Here is an 18,575-nt window from a genome sequence, read left to right as displayed (position 1 = left end):
TTGTTCTGTGGGGAACACCCAGGAGTGGCTGCTGGCCACTGGCTTTGCTGTGCTTTGCAGGAAGAGGCTTTTCCTTGGATTTCTGACATGTTAAAATGAGATGTGTGACTCCACAGGTTGAATGCAATGGCAGGAGGAGAAACAGGAGGAGTCCCTGGGCTCGAGGGTCTACAGAGCTGCAACCATCCTTCCTTCTGCAAAGGCAGGGCCTGGGAATGTTGGCCACTGTTGGAGCTGGACTCTATGTGGGATATTCTCTCGTTCCATAATCTGGCAGAGAAGCATTTAAGACAAACTAATTCATTTGTAGCTGCATGAGAAGTCAGTGCCAGCTTTGGTAACCGTTGGAAAGGAACACTGGATGCTCCATCATTCTGAGGAACAAGTCATGCTGCTCTCCCAGAACCTCAGGGATGTGCCAGCAGTCTCCAAGTTCTCAGAAAAGCCCAGAATGTCCCAAATCTAAAATTCTCTCCAGCAATGAATTTAGAAAATCGTTTCTAACTGCTATTATTATTCGTTAACAAGTGATTTTTATTAAAGGCTTGAGGAGCAACTCTTCTCCTCCTCCTATTTGTACAAACAGCCATAAACTGAGTGCATTTTAATAACCTTTTTTCCAAGAAGTTACAAGCTATTTCATTAAAATGTCAACTTTTTCTTTCATATATTTTATGATTCTCTTTCTTCCTTCTGCCACAAATATGTTGTTGCCAACATCATCATGACACAGTTTGCTGCCAAGACTATGGGAAGTTAAAAAAGGAAAGAAAAAATGAATTTCTCTCCACTTTTTAGGTAAGATTCTTCCAGCACTAGAGGCTGAGAAAGCAGTCAGAAATATCTGAGGTGCCAAAGACAAATGTTAAGGGTGCCAAAGGGGTGACACGAAAACGTGGAAGCAGTACCAGGGGATCCATTCTGTGGGATAAGGGACCAGTGTGGACATTTCCTCTTGTTGTTTGTAGATTCCTCATAGTTCCTAACAATGTTTCTGTGAAGATTGGAGCAGCAGGAGCATGCACACACTGGATTTGAGGAATTCAGCAGAGCAAGTCAACTCCTGTTTGCAGGAGACGACGTGTCTGTCCCACCAAACCATCTCCAACTGCTGCACGAAATCCTTTGTGTCCTCCTGCATCCCCCCAAAGGCCTTTCCCTTCAAATATATCAACCTGCTGTCACTCAGAAGGTCCCCAAACCCAGCTGCAGCCAGGTGCCAAGCCATCTGCTCCTGGTTGGTTTAATGAGGAAGGAGCCACTTTACCTCCTTAGTCTGGGAGTGGGGAGAAGGAATGGAAGCCCCTCAGTTGTGCTTCCGGGAATAACCAGGAGATGTGACTGTGTTTCCTGCTCAGGTGCCTTCACACCTCCCTAATTAAACCCAGCCTGGCTTTGCACAGGGAGTATCCCTGCAAAGGCCCTCATTTCCAGCCCTTCAGCATCACGGATCCTCCCTGGAATTTCGTTATTACCTTTGCTGTCCCGGCTTCGGAGCTGCCGAGTGCAGATATTAAATGAGCTCTGTGCCCAGGATTTCTGGACTCCTGCCTTTGCAAATCTCCCTTTCTGTGCATGGAGGGTCCTTGCTGGCAGCAGGGATTCCAAATACCTAATTACAGTTTGAAAAACTTTCAGATTCCCCAGTGATATCCCAAGTGTAATTTCCTGCTTGGCTGGAGAGCCAGGGATTAATGTTATTTCCACTGGTGGTAAACCAGTTGTGGGTTCTGACTTCCCAGCACTGCCCATGGCACTGTGGAGCTTTGGGTTCAGCTGGTTGAACTTTGGTGTTCTTTTTGAACATAAAATTCTTGGAATTTTCTCTGCTTAGGTGTTGCCCTCACCCCAGAGATGTTTTTCTTTTAAAAGGGATTTAATTTATTTTTCTCTGCCTTATAGGCCACAGCTTGATTTTTTTTTTTTTTTGTGCACTCCTGGGTCTTCGAGCAATTTTACAGGGGAGGCAAAGAGCTGCTGAATGCAGCTGTTTTGTTTACATTATGTAAAGTTGGGAATGTGCCATGGGAGCAATCCCACGCATCCCACAGAGCGTTGCAGGCATTCAGGGGTGTGGACACATCAGATAAAAGGAGGTGGAGTTTGTAGCTAAGGTCTATAACTTGCCCAAACAAGTTAATTACACGTGCTGTGTCCCACTTTCCCAATACAGAAACATTGGTAATTAACAAAAAGAAAAAAAAATTAGTGTGTAATTTAGTGTTGGCCTCGGGCTGTTCCGTGAAATTCCTGGCTCTGGGACCCGGGCACTGCCTCAGCCACTCTTTCAGGGTGTGATGCAAGTGGCACAGAGCACCATGACCTGGCATTTGCTTACACCTACTGCTCTATTTTAGGCCCTTGTCTCATGGAATTAATATTGGTAAATGTTACTGGTATCTTGTGGAAATACAACGGATTGAGCCACGGCCCATGTGGTCCTGAGGAGGAAAATGCTGTGAATGTGTCTGCCTGGACTTCAGCAAAGCCTTTCACACCATCTCCCATGGCATTCTCCTGGGAAAGCTGGAGCCCACACGTAGGACAGGGGCACCTTGGCTGGGTTGGGAACTGGCTGATGGCCGGACCCAGAGGGTGGGAATGGAGTTGCATCCGGGTGGTGTCCGGTCACCACTTTGTTGAGGATGTGGATTTACTGGCACCCTCAGTAAATCCATGGATGACGCCGAGTTGGGTGGGAATGTTGGTCTGCTGGAGGGCAGGAAGGCTCTGCAGAGGGATCTGGACAGGCTGGATCCGTGGAATGAGGCCAATGGTGTGAGGGGCAACAAGGTCCTGCTCTCGGGTCACAACAACCCCCTGCAGCTCCAGCCTGGGGCAGAGGGGCTGGAAAGCTGGAAAAGGCCCCGGGGGTGCTGATGAGAGAGGTTGGACATGAGCCCATGTGTACCCAGGGGGGCAAGGGGCCAATGGCCCCAGAACTACCCCCAGCCCTGGTGTGTCCCTGTACTGGCACTGCTGGGGCACCTCCAGCGCTGGGACAGTTCTGGGACCTCAGACAGGACATGGAGGGGCTGGAGCGTGTGCAGGGAAGGGAATGGAGCTGGGGAAGGGGCTGGAGCAGCAGGAGGGGCTGAGGGAGCTGGGGGGGCTCAACCTGGAGAAAAGGAGGCTCAGGGGGGACCTTCTGGCTCTGCAACCCCCTGACAGGAGGAGTTCCCAGGGAAGAAGGGACAGGAGGAGAGGGAACGGCCTCAGGCTGTGCCAGGGGAGGGTCAGGTTGGACATCAGGAGGAATTTCTCCCTGAAAAGGGTGGTCAGGCCTTGGCAGGGGCTGCCCAGGGAGGTTTGGAGTGCCCAGCCCTGGAGGTGTCCCAGGAAGGCCTGGCTGTGGCACTCAGTGCTCTGGGCTGGGGGACAAGGCGGGCATCGGGCACTGAGGCTTTTCCAACCTCAGTGATTCTGTGATTCTCTTGGAGTCATGTGAGTAATATGCAGGACATTAATTCCTGGTATTATCTCCTGGAATGTATTACAGTTGTGAACTCCATATTGCATCTAAAAATCCATATTCCCAGACTTTTATTTCTGTCCCCAGCAGCCTCCACATAGAGTATTTTCTGCATCACCTGCAGCTGGAGTCAAGGACTCTCCCGTGTATGTCAGACCACCAGATTTCCCTGGTGAAATATTTCCAGGAAATAATCTCCATGCAGCCATCTTTGCTTAAATATCTCATAAAACTATACCCTCATCCCAAAATAATGCCCATTCCTACCATCTCCTCCTGGAAATTCAATGTATTGCTCTGTTTAGCAAAGTATATAAACAATAAGGGACAACCCCCCCCCATAGATGTCTCCATATTATGGAATATTTTACTCTTTACACCCCACATTCCACATATAAGAGGAAATTTAATGCTTTTGAAGCAGTTGGAGCTGTGAAATAGAGCAAAAAAGAAGCGGGTTGGCAGCTGTTTTATTGCACAGTGAAGCCAGGAAGTTGTTTAGACTGTCTTTGAATGTGGCCAATACACTGGGATACATCTCTTGGTCAGAAAAGGGAGATATTTAAAGATCTATCAGGTCAAGCACACATTTTATGACATCAAATATTTAATATTATCCAACTAAACAAAAAATCATATGTAAGGGGACAAGGTTAAAACTCGACTTTATGGCTGATTTCTTGTGCTATTAAAAGATAATGTTTTCAGGAGATAAAGGGGGATATTTTTTAGCACAAAAGGAACTTGCAGGCTACAGATTCTGTCCTACCTTGCTTCTTGTGGCACTGAGCTTGGTGTTTCTACAACATGCAATTAATTAAGCTTTAAAAATAAGGAAAATATTTGGTTTTTTTGCTTTTGTGTTTTTGTTTTTTTTTTAAACTTATAGACAAAGCTTTTTTTTTAATCTGTAAAAGACCTTGAGAATAACTGTGTTATTCAGGCCATTTTAAAGGTTCAAGTGGATGAATGTTTTTCTGATAATTGGATTAAATGATCTAAAAGGTCTTTTCCAATCAAAATAATTCTATGATTCAGCCCACAAATCCGCCTTTCCCTGTGCCAGCAAAATGCTGTGTCTGCTTTGAGATTCTCCCTGTCTTTCCCTTCTTTGCCCACAAAAGTCTCTGAAACAAAAGAGGATTTAATATGTTGTGAAACCTTATGTGGAACAGGTGAAATGATTCATCCCTTGGCAGAACAGCAGCTCAACTTGGATCCAGTGGTTGTGTTCAGCAGATTAATTAAATTTGGATCTGAACCTCCGAGTGCAGAGTCAGCAGAAATTATCAGCGTCCAGCACTTCCCGAGCCATTTCCCAGCCCTGGGAGGCAACACATTCCAGTTCTGTGTCAATATAATCCATCTCCACTCTCAGATGTAGAAAGAAAGTGGCATTCAGATCTTGATATTGTGAAAATTCATTTTTAAATGTGCAAGTCTGCCTTAACAGAACAGAAAAAAACCACCCCAAAAATATCAATCCGGTACAATTAACCCTCTTTTTCCTCTCAAACAATGAATTTTTGTGGACCAGTGCAGCTGCTGCAGCAGCCACCCAGAAAATCATCTCCTGCTCAGACAGAAATGCAGAACTAAAAGCCATATTTTTGGATTGTTAAGTGTCACTTCAGTGAAATGTGCTCACGGTTGAATAGCTCCCGTTTATTTTCTAGGGATGGCTAAAAATGAGGAAATTGTGACAATTCTTGAATATTGCCAATTGCTTTTCCTCCTGTTGTTCTTGCTGAATGGGGAGAATGCCTTTACATTTGGGTATTTAAAGGGAAAATATTCCAAACATTTGGTTTTGCTGCTACTTCACCTGTTCTTCTCCTTTTTTTTTTTTTTCTTTGCTGCTGAAAAGAGGAGAAAGTTCAGGGAATGAGGACCTGAGGGAAAGCAGAGGGAGAGAGAAAAAGAAGACAAGAGGGAAGGGTTATGCTGGATATTGGGGAGAAATTCCTGGCTGTGAGGGTGGTTAGGGGATGGGATGGAATTCCCAGATGAGTTGTGGCTGCCCCTGGATCCCTGGAAGTGTCCAAGGCCAGGTTGGAGCAACCTGGACTAGTGGAAGGTGTCCCTGCCCATGGCAGGGATTGGGACTGGATGGGCTTTGAGATCCCTTCCAACCCAAACCATTTTAGGATCCTTTGAAAGAGTAAAAATCATAAATGAGGTATTTGTGTGGGGCTTCACTGGAGTGAAAGGGAAGGGAAAATAAAAAAGTGTAACTAATTAATGAATCTCCCCCAAATATCTTTAAAAATACCAACAACTGCCTAGATAAGAAGGGAAGAGCTGCCTTGTTTCAGCCCTCGTTTCAAAGCAGCAGTAGAAACCCTGGGACACAACAGCCTGATGGGGCTTTTGGGGATTTAAAAATAGCTTAGGAGAAGAGCCATTGACATGGATTATGAACTGACTTGTGGAGATGAAACCTGGGGTGTGAGTGAAAGAGAAAACTCGGAGTGAAGAGGGGAAACAAGTGGGGTCAGTGCTGTGGGCCTTTCTCCTGCTCAGTCCTCCATATAAACGACCTTGGTGAAGGTGAAGTTTCCAAATGGGTTTGCTCAGTTCAGATCCCACCAGGCTGCAGAGGAGCAGCCAAAAACAGCCAGGCAGGGAAGGGAGCTGAAGTTAATTATAAAGATGAGCAAGATATTCGTGTCGTTGAGCATATGGCACCATGGGTTTGAACTGTGGAGATGAAAACTTTCTGTAGAGGGTAGCAGGGAATTCCTGGTCATGTTAAACCCTGTTCTGAGCTCGGAGCCGAGAGCTGACAGTCAGATGTGTGGATGTGCTGTTCTGACAGGCCTCCGTCCCCCCGAGCACCAGAGGAGTTCTGAAGGAAAAGCTGAACTTCAAAGAGTTTTATCAAAAAAAAAAAAGCCATTTGGAAAACTGAAGCAAAGGGGGGGGTGGCGAGATTTTTCTGATTCCTTTTTAGGGTTTGAGCCTGTGCCTTTGACTATCTGGCAGCAAGAAAATGTTCAGTGGCTTTGGGGTGTGATGGTGCTCTTTAAAGGGAAGCACTGTGTGATCACAAGGATGGACTTCATCCAGCGGATCGTTGAGAACTTCTGTGACATGGACAAGATCCTGAAAGTTTGGTTGCCTTTTCAAAGTCACTGAAACTTCTCAGGGCGGCCAGGAGGGGCTGAGCTTTTCCTAAGATGTGTTTTCTCAAGATGTTTACAGAGCTGTCACCCAAAAATGGATCTAGACCCAAACACTGGGAGACAGAGCCTGAGCTCTGTCTTTCTTCTTGCTTCTGGTCATCGAACGTGAGGGACACGCAGGTGTTTCACTGCCCTGGGTTAGTCCTGGCACCAGAGACAGGCAAGAAATGTGTGTGGTGAAAACTAACTGAATTTTTTTCATCCATTGAAATGGTTTCAACTTTGGCACATGTTGCCCAGCCCCATTTGTCCATCTCTAATGCATCGTAAATAGCTTTAAGCAGCTGCTTTGTGAAATATGTGATGTTTGGAGAAAGGTATGTGCAGACTGGCTTCCAAAATCAATATATAAACCCTTGCTATTGCATCCCAAAGTTCATTTCTGTTTTGACACATCTTCAAAGTAAGATATAGAGTCCATTACTTCACATGCTTTTTACATTTAAGCACAGTAATTTATGTGTTGATGAAAACATGCAAGTCATAATCTGTATGAATGCCTCTTGGAACTCATTTATCAGAAACCTCAGGGTTTATTTGCTTGTTTGATTTAGTGAAGAGTCTGTAGGTTTTCATGTTTTTTGGACAAACTGAGTTGCTGAACAAACTCTTTGGTGGCCTGGCTCTGGAATGAGGGACTAAAACTGCCCAGAGCCCCTTGTACCTGAAGTCTGGGAATAACTATAGAAATGGCTTTTTATTTAAGCTGTCAGAGTTTTTTTTTTTGTTTGTTTTTTGTTTTTTTTTTTTGTTTTTTTTTTGTTTTTTAATTTAACTTTAATTTAAATGACTTCTAATTTAATGGCTTTTTAAAAAAAATTTAACTTTTTAGCAGTTCTCACAGACACAAGAGAGAAAATAGAAACTATGTCAGCCTGCTCTGCAGAATGATGTATTACCTAAATCTGCTCATCAGGATGGTTTTAAAGTATTTACACCTAAACTCACAGGTTTTTTTTTCCAAACCCATGAAATTATTACTCAAAGCAGAGAGGTTGTGATGCTTTTTTATTTCAATACAACAAATCAGAGTCACCTCTTAGCACGTGTTGTGAAAGCTGGGTTGAGGTTGTAGAGGGGCTGTGTTGATAGAAAAGATGAAATGGATAAAGGAAAGAAAATTCTGCATTTTTGTGTTTGGCATTTCTGTTTAACAAGAGGACTTCTCCTGGATGGGTAAGAAGCAATTAGAAGCCAAACTAAGTTTTCACCTTTGCCATCCAACTCAGCTCAACAAAGTCCTGAAAGCTTTAGTCTGAGCAGTCCTGATGAGTCCTAATGTGTCCTGACACTGCCCTGGCTCAGCTGTCCTTGGCTCTTCTTGCAGACAATGAGACTGAACTAATGAAAAAAGGCAAACTATCGTGCTTTTGATGTTCAGGGGGGATGATCTGGCTGACTTTCCCCAGCATATGGTGGTGAGTTCCTGGCAGAGCAGTGTGTGAGGGGTCTTTGGGGCTGCAGCACTAACGGGGACGTTCCCACTGCCAGTGGGGAGCACTTTGTGTGAACTGGGGGTTGAGATTCCCGTTTCTTTTCCCAGATATGTGACTCTGTTACTCTACACACATTTTTTTTTAGCATAGCAACAATGTGAGCTGTTCTCTCGTGACACGTGGAAGATTTTAGAAATGCTGAAATAAAAGTTTGTAGAATCCTTGAATGGTTTAGGTTGGAAGGGACCTTTAAAAGTCATTTAGTCCAACTCTCCTGCCGTGGGCAGGGACACCTCCCACTATCCCAGGTTGATCCAACCTGGCCTTGGACACTTCCAGGGATGGGGCAGCCACAGTTTCTCTGGGCAACCTGTGCCAGGGCCTCACCTTGAGCCAAGAATTCCTTCCCAATATCCAATCTAAAGTGCTGAACAGGAATGTCTTCACTTATTTTAGGGCAGAAGCTTGTTTTGGCGTGGTGCTGGATTTCCCTGGACCATGGAGGGAACTCTTCACAGAAGTTTGCCTTGGGCTCTGTGAGTAAATCCTGTAACTTCATCCCTTCATCCCTTCATCTCTCTTCCACCCACTAAGTGCTCTGTTAGGAAATTAATTAAGTAATACATATGAAGTATTTTAAATCTTTTGAGAGAATTGCTGTACAGAAAACTTCCCTTTCCTTCCACCTGCACACTCAGCCAGACTTTTGTTTATCCTCCCGGGAGTTTCCGTAGCCTCAGGTGCTCTGGATCTTGTTGGAACCTTGGAACAACCAAGGCAGCCACACCACTTAGTCCTGGGGAGAGGACTAAAATCCCACCAGAGCCAACATAAGTGCTGCCTGCTCTCAGACAGGGCCCAGTTTCCAGGATCTCTCATTTGGAGCTGATGCCCATCTTGGAGCTGACAGTGTTTGCACGGAAAAATTAGTTGTGTCAGCTCAGCCTTAAATCTTGGACCTGTTTCAAATAAACTGTCCTTCTCTTCCTGTAACACTGGCACGTTGGGGCCAAGAAATGGAGTTTGGGATGTGGAGTGTTTTCTACAAACTGAATTTATGTTGTTGTTTTTTTTTTTAAAAAAAAAATCACTAGACAGTGCAAATACAGTGACTGTTCCAATCAGGATCAACATTAATTTCTTCCCAGCTTTCAAATGTTATAACTACATTTCTCCCGACATGTTGGCATCTGTGTTGGTATTTATAAATTTTTGCATGCTTTGACTGCCATGCAAATCCTTCCAGAAAGTCCCCTCTGAGGAGCTGAAGTGAGAGAGATAACTGAGCACTCAGAATAACCCTGCCTTGTAAAAGATTATTTTGCAATTAAAGTTGTGATGTTTTTATCGAATGGATGAGCGGAGAGCAACTCGCTGGTATCAATAACAGATAAGTTGGGTTTACAATTAAAAGAGCAATTCTGTTTCTCTGGGCTCACACAGAAACTATCAAGTCACATATTAACATTTTTTAATATTTGCTTACAAATCTGGAAAAGGCTCGTGGTGCCATGCGGCTGATGGTGGCTGTTCCCCAGGGATAGTGTTGTCAGCCTGATATCAGAGGGGATAATTATCAAGTTATTTAATAGAGGCAAATGGGATTTCTGTGTTCGTGTTGTTTATGACCTATTACACAGTTTTATCCGTGAATGTTATTACTCCTTTAAACACTCTGACATTCCCATCTCATCCTGAACCCAACAGGAGCAGGTGGTGCTGTCACAACCCTTCCTCCTTCTCCCTTCCATAACCTTGTCCATGGGCTGTACAATCCCACTGGAATGTGTTTGAGTGCAGCTGCTGCTCTGGGAGGGAACAGAATCTGTTCCATAAACAATCCGTGCTTCCAGACCTTGGGAAGGTTGGGATTTGGTTCCCCATCCCTTGCTGCACTCAGGTAGTGGATGCCCTTGGAAACTGGATGACATTCCAGTGCTATAAGGTCTAAATATGTTTGAACCCAAACATTTAAGGATGAAATAATACAGAGTTATTTTACTTTCTAATGTGTCCCTCACCAAAGAGGTGGAGACCTGTGATGGGGTGGGACTTCCCTTCCTGGAAAAGGTCATGAGGGAGGAGGAAAAAGCTTTGGCTTTGCCAAGGTAATGAGATAAAGGAATAAAATAGAACAGGGTTCTGTAAAAATGCTGCAGAGTATAAATAAGAACAATATACAAGGTTCTTTGTGATGTCCATCATAAAGGAGACACCATCAAGCCCATAACTACTTCCAATCCCTGGGAGCCTGACCCTTCCTTCTCCCCATCCAAAGTAAATTTACCATAACTAAATTAGGTCTATCCAACAGGTTATTGGCCAACAGACTGTATTTGTCAGCCTCAGAGCTCATTAACTAAAATAAAGTCACAGAATGGTTTGGGTTGGAAGGAACCTCAAAGATCATCTGTTTCCAACCCCCACAACAAAATCCTGTCCCTGTAGAAATCACTGGGAATTTTGCCGTTGCTTTCAGAAGATCTTGGATATTTTTGCAGTTCTTTAGCAGGCTTTGAAGCTGCTTCTCCAAAGAAACCTGTTTACTCTTGTGTAGAAGGAATATCCATAGCTCAGATATTTACACTCCTGCACTGTCAGACTGGTGTGAGATATGAGCAGTTGGAAGCAGCACTGATGGGAAGAGGGTTCAACTTGTTCTCTCTCCTGATTAAAGTTTCAACTAAGTTTAGACTAAAGCAGATACATTAATGCACGAAAAAGGTTGAATATTTAAACCTGAATACATAAAGGCAGTGCAGGAAAAAGTCTGTAAAGAGATGAAGAGGCGTCTCACAACACTTTTTATCACTGATGCCACATCCCAGCGAAGTGATAACAAACTGGTCACCGTGAAACTCTCTGTCCAGTGAACATTTCTCCAGAAAACATTGGGAATGGAGTTATTAGGGCTGGGGAGGGCAGTTTGTGATCCTTCCTGTGAAGTTGCTGGCTGTGAGGAGCTCTGGAGCCGCATACATGATGAATGTAACCCAGTTGTGCTTGTGGATCTGTCACCGCTCCGCTCGGATTGCAGCCTCATACGATCCCAAAATAGCTCTGAAAAGACATTAGTGCATAGCATGTACCTCTGTGCCATATGCTCAGGATAAAGGAATCTAATTGGGGTTGGGTTGTTGTTTTTTTTTTTCTGCATGTATTATAATGTTTTAGCCTCCTGCAAAATAATTCTTTTTGATTTCAACGGCAACGGCTCAAACATATTTGACTGGGCTTATGCAAACAACCATCCCTGCCCTGCTTTTGGCTTGATTAATGCACCGAGGGAGAAAGCTCAGAGGGAGATGGAACATAAATCTTAGGCTAATTTTTGGTTTGGGGCTTTAAAAAAAGCTAATTTATTTATTTCGAGGAATGTGCTTATTTGTTTGGGTGGAATGGGTTTGTCATCTGTTGGAATCACATCTTCTCTGCCACTGTCATCAGCAGAGCTTTGTTGGAATAAGATCTGGAGCTCTGAGCACCTCCCTGACCACTTTCCACGTGCCCTGATCCTTTCAAAATGTGCAGCCAGAAGTGTTGGTGGAAAATTAACTTGCATCTCTTTAGCTGTGCTGTGTTTTAAGCACGTCCTTGGGTGAGAACCAGCAGTGCCACGAGCAGCAAAATGCAATTTAGCCCTTGCCCAGCAGTGGGTCACATTCATATGTGGTTATGTCCACTTAGAAATGTTTGCTCACCCATCCAGGCAGGAAATAAACCACTCAGCTGCAAGTGATGTGTCAAACCACTCCTCGACAGCTCAACTCGAGTATCAGATTATGCTTTTCAGTTAATCCAGCACACGAAAATCTGTCACAGAATGTTTTCTCAATTCTTTTCTCAGTTATAGCTGTTATTGGAAGAAATGATCAAATACGAGCAGGGAAATCATGAGCAGCATCTGCTTAGGAAATAAGCAGGGACTATCTAAGCCTTGATATAATCAAGAGTCTCTCTGTGGTTGGCTGTTTAGGCATTGCTGTAGTAAACATGATTAAAATAGCAAAGAAAGTGCTGGTGGGGCTTGAACAAGATCTGAAATAGCTCTTTTATTTCCTTGCTTTTGCACGGGATGTGTGAAGTGACCACATGATTTGTGTCCTCTGGAATGGGAGCACAGCAGGAGTACTTAGGGGAACTTAACGTTCCCGAGTGTCCCAGAGAGCAGTGGGATATTGGCTGGTTGTGAAACCTGCTCCTCCCTTAATTCCCTTCCCCACAGCTCCATCCTGGGTTTTGGGGAGGGACTGGGGAGACACTGCCTTGCAAACTGCCTGGAAGTGTCCAAAAAACATCTAAACGTGGCACCTGGGGACGTAGTTTGGAGGTGACCATGGCATTGTCAGGTCAGACTGGATGGTCTCAGAGGTCTTTTCTGACCTTAATGATTCTGTGAGTCCATGAATTGGAACAGGTTGCCCCTGGATCCCTAGAAGTGTCCAAGGCCAGGTTGGACAGGGCTTGGAGCAACCTGGGCTAGTGGAAGGTGTCCCTGCCCATGGCAGGGGGTGGCACTGGATGGGCTTTGAGGTCCCTTCCAACCCAAACCATTCTGGATTTCCAAGGTGCTAATTTTCAGCCCTTCCCTCTAATCAGTAGCACTTTATAAAGAGAAATGTGCCTGCAAACCTGTGCACTCTTAATAGATGGAAAAAATCTGGTGGTTTTGTGCCTTTTTTCAAAACACCTTTTTTTTTTTTTTCCTCTTCATTTTCTTGTCTTTTTTTGACTTTGTTTACCCAAGTGCTGGTATCTCATGGTTTACTTTGACAGCACAGATCTCCTCAGTCCTGTTGTGCCAGTGCATTTATTCGTGGTGTATTTTAAACACGAGCCAGCAGCAGAAGCTGCTTTGCATCCTGCATTGTGGATGTTCCTCAGATGTGAAGTTATTGATCAAACAGCCTCGGGAGAGGTGGTTGGGGCTGAAGAACAGCATCTTCTGGAGGGAAATTAGTATTATTAGCACCTCTGGGGATCTCTGTCCTTATGTGCAGCAGTTTTGGAATGCTCCTTCAAGCCCATCTGCTCCGAGTTGCTGGCAAGTGGAAAAGCCAAGCATCTGCATTCCACTTGTTTGTGTACACATCAAAGTGCTTAAATGGTCAGAAGTTCTGTCTCTGGTGTATCTGAATTTATTGTTTTGTTCTGCTTTTTTTTCTTCCTAACGAGTTGCAAGGCCAAGCTCTTTGCAGGGAAAGTAGGTCCAAAAACATAATTAGGAATATTTTATATTTTTTGGGTCATTCCCATTACACAGTGGGGCATTTTTGATGTGGCTGAAGGGCAGGGAGCTTTTTTTTCCTATCTGCCACTCACTGCCACCCATTTTACATACTATTTTGTCAAATACCTGAAAATTTGGGTGAAGGGAGCAGGAGGTTTTGGTGCAAGACCCGAATCCCCAGCAGGAAATTTATTGAGTTACCAATTTACAGGCATCTAATTGACTTAGAAAGAATTGGAATGTTTCTAAATATCCTCCTGAAATCAATGGTGGCTGCCTTTATTTTGGGCCTCGGGCAGATTGAAATTGAGACAATAAATGAGAGTGTCTCATTCCCAAAGAATGAGAGTTGGCAGCTCTGCACAGGCTTTGCTTTTGGGGGAGGAGGAGGAACAACCAAGGGCTGAAGTTCTCCCTTCAGTGAGATTAAAAATGGTCAAATCAGCCCCTGGTTTGCTTTTTATAAAAAGAAAAAAAAGCTGAATTCTGCTCTGCCCAGGTCCACAGGCAGCATCTGGAAAAGGAAATACTGTTGAGAGAGCCCCAGGAAAGAGGAAAACACCCACTTTTTAAATCTCATTCTCACTAAAACCCTCAGAGAATTCAGATGCCTGAAAAATGTTTGGAGATTCAGCCGTAATTAACTAAAAATACCTTTAACTAATGGTATTTCTGGTTTCATTAGACTTTCCCCAAGCCGTGGCCTGGCACAGTTTAACACACCCAAACAGTGAGCTGGGTGCTAACAGTGCAGGAAATTATGGAGTGAGGGGTTTTTTTTTGGCTTTTATGGCCCTGTGGGATCTGGGAATGCCGATCCAACCCCTTTAATATGGTTCTGCCACACAATATTTAAGGCCGTGAACAGATGCAGGTCCCCCGACCCCCGGGCACGTTCCCTCGTCCACATGATCCCTTTTGAAGTCCTCCTGGTGGAATTTGTTTGGTATGGGCTGGAAATCTAAATAGCTCCACTAACACAATGACAGATGGCACAATCCCAGTTGGAACGTGTGTGACCAGCAAACTGGCTGCGATTTGTTTTCACCCCGGGGTAGACGGCACACATTCTGTGTCTGCGCGGCAGCTGGGGCAGGGATTTCATTCCAGAGCTCTGGAAGAGCTGGAATGGGGGAGCACTTCCAGGGGGGAAAAAGGGGAGCAGTTTTACCCGTGCGATTCCCCCCAGTAAAATCAGAGTATTTTCCTTTGGACCCGTGGGAAAAGCTCCAAAAGTCGAAAACAAGTGGAAATTTATTTTATATTTTTGCTATGCATTTACTGTGTTTTAGGTTGGTTTGTTCCGAGGAACAGAGAGCACAAGTAAAGATTTTTCATTTGGTTCATTTTCTGAACAATGAGTTGTCTTAAGGGAATTTTTTATTTTTTTTTTTTTAATTTTAGTTTTGGTTCGTATTAAAAATATTATTTAATAGGGGACTGGAAAAAAATGATGTGCTCTCATGTGAGTCCAAGTTAGAGATCGTTGCAAGGCTTTGAAGTGATCTCTTTAGTATTATAACAATTTTTTTCCCTCCTGCAATGAAACATAAATACATAAGAATATAATAACTGGAGTATTACCAGAACCAAGGAAATGGTCCAAGTGCCTTTTCTCTTTAAGTACTGAACATAATTAATAACTGGAGCTTTTCTAAGCACTGAATATTGTGCTTTTCTCTTTCCCCTTCTTTTTCACTGGCATGTTGACTCCAAAGGACTCTGCTCACATCCTGGGCCCTTAAAGCCGATGGCAAACTTGGTTTGCAAACAGTATCAAGTTTAAAACCCAGACCCTGTGTCCAGTGTTATCCTTCAGCCTCTGCATCTCCTTCATTTTTCCTGCATCTCTGTATCCTGCCAAATTCCCCCAGTACATAACTTTGGCTCTCAGTCCCTCCTTTCCCCACCCAAGGCCTTAAAGAACAGCATATTTTGTTTTAGAGCACCAGGCCAGGAGTCCCCAGTGTGCCATTTCATGTGAGCCATGTAAAGAAGGCTGGCAGCACTCTTTGAAAAAGGATGTTTTTAAAAAAAAAAAAAAACCAAACCTGAGGAGGCTGAAAGTACTTGGATTTCACTGGAAACCAAATTCCTAAGAGGGGACACTGAGTGGGGATCTAGAAAATTAACTCTTTTAAATGGAATGTGGCTTGGCTACAAAACTTGTTTGCACTAGTAAGAGTCTGAATTTTATTGTCAGTGTGTGCATATGTTTGGAGATGGGTTTGATAGATAGGTCTGGATACAGAACATATTTAATCCTTGGTTTCTTATGCTTTAATGACTGAGGTCTTGGTCTGTTTCCCAATGCAGAAAAAAACCCTTGTCCATCAACTCAAAGGATGTATATCCAGATTTCTAAACATTAATAATCACAGAGTATGATCTGGATGCTTTTTCATCCTCTGATATGGAGTAAGAAAAGATGAGGGTTGAATGGGTATCCTGAGTGAAAAAAGAACTGATTTTGCTGAAGTAAAGAAATTACCTCCAAGTTTTGAATAGGGAGAAGTGAAGTTCATCGCACAGAGTAGGAAAAATTGCAGACAGCACAAGGCCATCTTCATTTAAACAGATTGTAGATTAAAATCTCTGTTATTCCTCCAGATACATAAAAAAAAGTGTGAGCCTAAGTCTTTCTAATTATAGATAAATTGTATCATTACTTGCTTTGCACGATTTCTTGTCTGCTGGTCTCATTTTATAAGCTGGTTTTATATTAGGAAAGCACTTTTTTTTTTTTTTTAAAGTTGTGATAAGAATAGCCTCTAGAAGGTGGTTTAAAAAACCCCAAACACAGGCAAGTCTTGCTCTTGCCTCCTTTATTGTACCAATTGTGTATAATTTCTCCAGGAGACACGGCCAGGTCAGACCTGATGGTGGGAAAGAGTCCTGGTTCACAAAGGACGTTCTCTTCTTATGCATTCAGAGAAGGAGGGATGGTCTTTTCAGAGAGAGCACTGAGCTGGGAGCTCCTATTCAGCTTTACGCCCACAGACTGTTCCCAGAGTCCCTGTTTCCAAGGAATCCCCCGTCCTATAAATATGGGCTGTGTTCTTTGTTCCTAGAAGCACACCCCAAATTGCATTGTGCTGCAATGAATGTTGTTTGCTTATGCCAAGTCAGTCACTCGAGGCTGGATCAATGACCCACTTGTTCATTTAGTATGTTAAGGACATTTAAACCGACTAAATATTAATGAACCTGTTGGAGTTTGTGCTCACTGAGCTTTTCCATGATATCCTTCAGGGAACGTGTCCCAGAACACAAGAAATTTGCTGTCCCTGCTGCTGAGAGCCAATGTGGGGAGGGCTTTGGAGTGACAGAGAAATATTGTTCTCTGCTCAGGGCAGAAACTCACAGAAATAACCTTTATGTCCCACGTGCTGCTTTTGGCTGTGCTTGCAAAGCAGCGTGAGAGTTGTTCCTTGTATTATTGTGGATGCATTAAATGAGGAATAGGGAGGTGAAACGACGTGTTCAAGGAGGATCTTGTAAGTGGTGAGGTCAAACCCCGGTGTTGTGAGTCCCTGATTTCATTATGTGCCCAGAAACAAAGAAATGTGCCCAGAATTAAAGCAAAAACCAGCACAGCAGAGAGGTGACAGCTCTTAGGAGTCTAATAAGAATCCCAGAATGGTTTGGGTGGGAAGGAGCATTAAGGATTATCCATTCCATGCACTTTCAGGGGCAAGGACAGCTTCCACTAGCCCAGGTTGCTCCAAGCCCCATCCAACCTGGCCTTGGACACTTCCAGGGATCCAGGGGCAGCCACAGCTTCTCTGGGCAACCTGGGCCAGGGGCTCCTCACCCTCCCAGCCAGGAATTCCTTCCCAATATCCCATCTAACTCTGCCCTCTGGCAGTGGGAATCCATTCCCCCTTATCCTGTCACTCCGGGCCCTTGCAAATGGTCTCTCTCCATCTTTCTTGTAGCTCCTTCAGGTCCTGGAAGGCCACAGTTATGTACCCCCAAAGCCTTGTCTTCTCCAGACTGAACAATCCCAATTCTCCCAGCCTTTCCTCATAAGACACAGAAGAAGAGCAAAGCAGGGGTGGCCAGCCTTGCCAAGGGGCTGCAAATACATCATAATTCTGCCCCAACTTCACCTGCAATGCTCCAGTGTTAGAAGAAAATATATAAGCCCAGTAGCACAACTTCCATGTGGTGCTTCACCCTGGAAAAATCGTGGAGTAGACCCCCTTCCTCATGGACTGAATTCTAAGTAGTCTGAGAACAATCTGCCCTGGAGCACTTACAAATTGCATCAAATTGTCAAGCCAGGGTGCTTAGAAGACCAAACAGCAGATCAGTGTAAATCGATGTTGAGTTCAGAAGCACTTCTAAAAAAAAAAAAAAAGAGAGAGGAAAGGAAGAAAAAGGTTCCAACCCAACAACAAAAAAGAAGATTTGTGCCTGGAGAAACCCAACAGATCTGTGCCTGGAGAAACCCAACAGATCTGTGCCTCCTTGTTGTGTGGTTTGACGCAGATGCAGAGGCAAAGCCCCGGAGCTGAGGTAGGAACAGATGCACTGCATGTTTTATAAGCCTTGGAGGACTTTTCAGTTGTGCCTGATGGTTTTGCATCTGCACCTGCATCTGTACCCAGTGACTCCTGCAGAACGGTGTCACGAGTCTCCAACTGCCGCTCCGGGGTCCCATCCCGGTGAATAATATCCTTGGGATACATATGGGCAGGTAGAGGAATCATAGGGATTGTGTGAACCTGTGTTGGGGGGTGGCTTAAATTTAGTTTTTCAAAGTATTGTTTTAAGCAGGAAAAATGGCTTTATTTCATGGGGGGAAATGTAATATTGGAGGAAAAGAGCAGAACAAGCTCCAGGCAGCTGCGCTGTTCGCAACAGAAAAACCTAAATCCACAAAAATTCAGGCTGTGATGGGAAGACTGGCAGCACCTGTTGTCGGTCCAAGAGCTGGGGAACAGGAGAATAATTCCCATTTCACCCTACAACTGTGGAGATCTAGGAACAGGTCGCCCAGAGAAGCTGTGGCTGCCCCATCCCGGAAAGTGTTCAAGGCCAGGTTGGACGGGGTTTGGGATAGTGGAAGGTGTCCCTGCCCATGACAGGGGGTGGAATTGGATGATCTTTAAGGTCCCTTCCAACCCAAACCATCCTGGGATTCCGTGATAAACAAAGTCAGCCTTGGAGGTGCTTTCCTTGCCGCTCAGGCGTGCAAAGCAATTAATTAGTTAATTAACTATCTCAGAGTTCCTGACAGACTTGGT

At 44.3% G+C, this 18,575-nt stretch overlaps 2 long non-coding RNA genes across 3 annotated transcripts in view; one reads left to right on the top strand and one right to left on the bottom strand.

Annotated features, from left to right (window-relative positions):
- Positions 1 to 8,602, top strand: part of LOC127481215 (uncharacterized) — a 153,999-nt gene extending 145,397 nt beyond the window's left edge. For both annotated transcript variants that reach the window (XR_007908148.1, XR_007908149.1), the window contains exon 6: positions 8,550 to 8,602. This is a non-coding gene — a long non-coding RNA (uncharacterized LOC127481215). The remainder of the gene's footprint in view (positions 1 to 8,549) is intronic.
- LOC127481222 (uncharacterized) overlaps positions 1 to 18,575 on the bottom strand; it is a 459,181-nt gene that overhangs the window by 33,982 nt on the left and 406,624 nt on the right. The window lies entirely within an intron of this gene.

This window comes from Manacus candei, unplaced genomic scaffold (assembly GCF_025592945.1).
Source record: "Manacus candei isolate 608988 ecotype Guabito, Panama unplaced genomic scaffold, ASM2559294v1 h1tg000077l, whole genome shotgun sequence".
Lineage (NCBI taxonomy): Eukaryota > Metazoa > Chordata > Aves > Passeriformes > Pipridae > Manacus > Manacus candei.
This window is presented reverse-complemented; position numbering and strand designations above follow the sequence as displayed.